Source organism: Tigriopus californicus, chromosome 9 (assembly GCF_007210705.1).
Source record: "Tigriopus californicus strain San Diego chromosome 9, Tcal_SD_v2.1, whole genome shotgun sequence".
Classification (NCBI taxonomy): domain Eukaryota; kingdom Metazoa; phylum Arthropoda; class Copepoda; order Harpacticoida; family Harpacticidae; genus Tigriopus; species Tigriopus californicus.
Genome location: NC_081448.1, coordinates 10207911 through 10212517, shown reverse-complemented (window position 1 = coordinate 10212517; position 4607 = coordinate 10207911). Strand labels below are relative to the sequence as shown.

At 44.5% G+C, this 4607-nt stretch overlaps 1 long non-coding RNA gene across 2 annotated transcripts; it reads right to left on the bottom strand.

Annotated features, from left to right (window-relative positions):
• Nucleotides 1-2684: 2684 nt before the first annotated feature.
• LOC131886460 (uncharacterized) lies at nt 2685-4352 on the bottom strand. Of its 2 annotated transcripts, none has more exons than XR_009373921.1 (3): nt 3626-4352; nt 3368-3491; nt 2685-3319 (listed from the first exon to the last, which is right to left on the bottom strand). It is a non-coding gene; the product is annotated as an uncharacterized LOC131886460 (long non-coding RNA). The 2 variants fall into 2 exon arrangements; XR_009373922.1 differs by having other exon boundaries at nt 2685-3231; nt 3626-4349.
• Between the last annotated feature and the right edge of the window lie 255 nt (nt 4353-4607).

The following is a 4607-nucleotide window of genomic DNA, read 5'->3' as shown; positions in this document are numbered from 1 at the left end:
GAAAGGACAGAATGTTTGGCAGGTTTGAGAAGAGATGAATTAATATGGACTGTTAGTGTTTCAATTGGCATGGCTCCTCTTGATCGACCGATCGAGTACTAACTAGATGTTGTAGATCACGAAAAGACATTCATTACACTTCATATTCAGTGTTGTTTCCTTGAAATCACGCTTGCCATAGGCTTCCTACGCTACACAAAATAGGGTTTGTTTACGTTTTGCACTTCAGAGAGCGCTTTTGAGCCAGCCTCTACCAATTAAAGGGCCGATTAATTCTGTTTTGAATTAGCATACATTGGAGTTACTTGTTTTGATGCCATATCAAGAATAGTTTATTGCGTAATCTACCATGCCTCTTCCCAACCTCGTTTAGGCTGTTCAAATATGTAGGAAAATGGGCCCCTACTATTAAACAAGATCAAAGGTCTTGAAAAAGAGTCTTTACTTTCCACTTGATTTTCCGTTCAACTTACTCACTCATTCCAGGGTCCAGGCTGATGCCCACCAAACCAAGCTCCAAGCCCACCATCAAGCCAACCACGCTGTTGACCACATCTGACTGACGCTTAATTGGCAATCAGTGATGAGCACCAACCAAGAAGATCTTACTCCAATCAATCCATGCATGCTTTCATGCTTGAACGAGTTCGAAGACAAGCAATCTTTTTGGCATCCAGTCTTGAAACGCCCGGTCCGACATTGATTGCTCCTCAATCCAATCTCTGACGTGGTATCAAGTGATTCTACGCCGTAGGTTCATCGAGTGGTATGGAAAAGACCGCGTGTTAGTTTGTGGTACGAGTTTACCCTGTTGAATCAATGGGGATGCCATGAGCGCGCCTGGCTGACTTTCAAGCTGAGATTGAACGGAGTGTGCTGTTGATACTTTCAGAGGTTCAAGCCTAGCAAAAACAAACACATTCAAGTGGTCGCCTATCTATATCTCTGTATATGCATATCTTTATTTTACCCACTTGTCGGTTTCGATAGTTTGCTCTTAGTTGAGGGCGAGCCGTGTGATGTAAAGAATGCATTGATTTGGCCGCAAAATAAACTGGTTAGAATATTATTATCACGACTGTCGTCCATGAAAAAGGTAACATTATTTTGCTCCAGTTTTCCTTCAAGCATGCATGTAATGCTCCTTAGTCTGAACTGAATGTTGAACTTCTAAGGCTCTACGGTCGGAGAGGAATTACTACACCAGAGAGGTTCCAAGCATAGACTCAATTTATTAGCGGGAAAAAGTAAATTACGTCGCCTAGGTCATGAGCACAATCACTCCAATTAAAATCATTGGATGCCACGGAAATACAGCAGAAGAGATCGCACTGAACCTATTGTGAAGCGATATTCAACACTTCAATATGGCATCATCGTCTGGACGTACGAATGTTAGCCATTTGGCATGGAGACAAAAACCATCTTGACTCCCTCCCCAGGTAATCATGGACAGAATAAGCAGAGCATTTTTTCGGCGAAAGACCATGGTTAGAGTCGAGTCTTTTTCTGTCAATTAGTCTTATTCTTAATGGATTCCTCAAAGAGCTTGTATTGGTTGAGATGTGTTTAGATTGTCGTGAGCCGGTTTCTGACTAGCTGTTTATTGACTTGACGGCGATATTTTATATAGAGAAATAGATGAACCCTGGAGAGTGGGGATTGAAACCGGGCGAGTTGACTTAGACATATTGATGACTAGATGAGAACATAACAGGGTGCAACCCAAAGCAAAGATTAAAAAAAATGCTTCATAGTCTAGAATCCTTTGTTACTCGATACTTGACTTTTTTAATGACGACATTGCAATACTGCTAAATTTGGACAATTTCCTGGGCTTGCTTGTGCCCATGTTTTTTTTCTAGAAAGCATGAACAATCAATGCTATTAAGGAGGAGGGTAATGGGACGGATGTTCTGAATATGTCTGTCACCTCCTGTCTTGGCCATTTTTCGGGATTAGCGTGATCACTCCGTGACATTTGAGTGGGGACAGTTTGCCAATTTGATACGAATGATTGACGGCACGGACGGCATGATGTCCCAGCCCATTTCAAAATGCCTTTAAAAAGTCTATAGCGAACCCTGAGGATCCTGGTGACATGCCATTTTTCATTTCACGGAGAGTCACTCATAAAAAGAGAACACTAATGACGGAGTGGCTAGGGACACGGTTTCGAAATTACTCAAGAATTGATCAAATTGCATTTGCAGCCGATCTCGCGATGTGCCCTTGTATCTGCCTCAACGGATGAGATGGCCTCTATACTAAACGATCTCTTCCTCGGAAAATTGCACCTATCCACTACGACAAAAAGCAAAAACTAACAACACCCCACACCCAGGTAAAAAACTTCTCATGTTGAGACGTCAAAGGGACAATGCTAGAAGCGAAGCAAAGAAGGCCAGCTCAATAGACTCCAAAGCCTTAGATCAAAGTGCAACAAACTCTCAAAAAAAGAGGGACAAGGAGGGCACGTACGACGTCGATGGAAAGGAACAAATGGAAACGAATGGAAAATAGTCTGGAAATTGACAGGACGTGCCGACACTTTGAAAATTATGTTGAAATATCACACTTTCAAGTCTGATCTGAGTTCAGACAGAGGAAGCAGCTAATTCCCTAAATCTCCATTTCATAACGAAGGTTGATATCGTCAATGTTGATCATATCTAGCACGTGCCTTTGGTTAACCAAATATCTACTTTATTCTCAGAAGCCGTGCATATGAAGCGAGAAATATAAAATGCCGCTAGACTTCAATGGTGCAGAAACTTTACGGTCACAGTGTACCCATACGTACATGGCGAACGGCGAATAGGCGAATAACACTTAGATGCTTGATGGGCTTGAACCATTCCTCCAAACATGCTCCCAATACGTTATGTTGAATGTCAGTTTGACATCAGGCGCAAGCAAAGGCCCACTCATGGCTTCATTCAGCATTGATTGAACAGTGTACAATCAATCATCGCACACCCACTTACTGCGTTCTTTAACAAACATCCCACCCAATGGACCTTCCAATGGGATCACTTCATATCACTTTAAATTTTAGACTGGCACACTGGCACACACATTGGACATTGGAATCTGGTCGTGATCTTATGAGGCTTATGATCTCTGGTTACTGATGTGCAATGAAGCGTCAGCTGAATGTGCCGGCCAACGGTGTGGTTGACTTGATGGTTGACTTGATGGTTGGTTTGATGATGGCTCGTTTTCTGGACCCTGGAATGAGCGAACAAACCAGTGGAATGCGAAATCCAAATTGAAAGAAAAAAAAAACCGCTCCATGTGTGAGGCCGTTGTTTGCAAACTGAAAACATATATATATTATATAATAGGAATTGATTGATACTCTCACCCAATCAAAAACGGTGATGATCCGATGGTCCATTGCGGGCACACAATCATGCAGGCAGGCCACAACTCTTCATCCGAGACGTGCCCAAAGATTGGCCCAACCACCAATCACATCCAAACTAAGCCTGTGAATTTAGTTTCGCCAAGATCAGACAGGATCCAGGTACTTATCCAGGTGACCAACGTAAAGGTACCACATGCATCCTACACTCGGGTTTTTTTTTTTTTTTTTGGGTATTTTGAAATAATGGGGACTTACCTCGTCAGAAGCAAAGTATTTGCCAATCGGGCCTCATTGGGGTCCTCAATGGCATCCATCCTACACCATCTGATCAACGCATTGACCCGCCCCAATCCTCGAGGCACACCTCCCAAAGTGCCGCTTCCACGTCCACCTCCTCTCCGCCTGGACTTTGTTCCTCGTCCATTGTGACCGGCCGGATTGAATTTAAATCCCAAACCGGGGCCCACGAGCTCGGGAAATCCTCGTGCTTCGCCGAAACCCGCAGAGAAGCCGAAAATCCGGAAAGGAAGCTACTCCGGGAGCGAAATCCAAGGGCAGCTCCAATGAATTCCAAGCGCACAGTCTAGGTCGAGACGTCCTTCCTCAAGATCCGTTACCGGCGACTAACGGCTTTTGAGGAGCACACGGCTGGAAGAAGGCAGCTAGACTGGGAGAAAAAAAGGAGGGCAGGCGGGCACGGCGGCGCCGTGATAGGTTCAACTGACATCACGCCATAATCTGGACATGGGTAACTTACCTAGTTTTGATCGAACGCAGCAACTAGGCTGGGAGAAAAAAAAGGAGGGCAGGCGGGCACGGCGGCCGTGATAGGTTCAACTGACATCACGCCATAAGCTACAAGCAAGGTGGCGTGATGACCTATGTACGGGCAACGGTAATTCCCCTATTTGGAAGACGGTAATTCCCCTGTTTTGATCGCACGGTGGGCAGGCAGACGATGGAGAGATGGAACAACGCCTTGGACGGATGGACAGGCAAGAAGGGACAAAACAAACGGCCAGAATCAATCCGGATGGATGATCACGCACGCCACCAATACATTATTAATTATTCAGACAACAACAGGAACGACAACGACAACAAGTCAGGAAGAATTCTTGGCAAATTATGAAGGATCAGCTGACGAAAATTTCTCAGTGTGACGAAATCAGGTATCAGCCAACGAACGTTAGGTCCATCAATTGCTAATAAGAATTAAGGCGAAGAACGAAGGGCT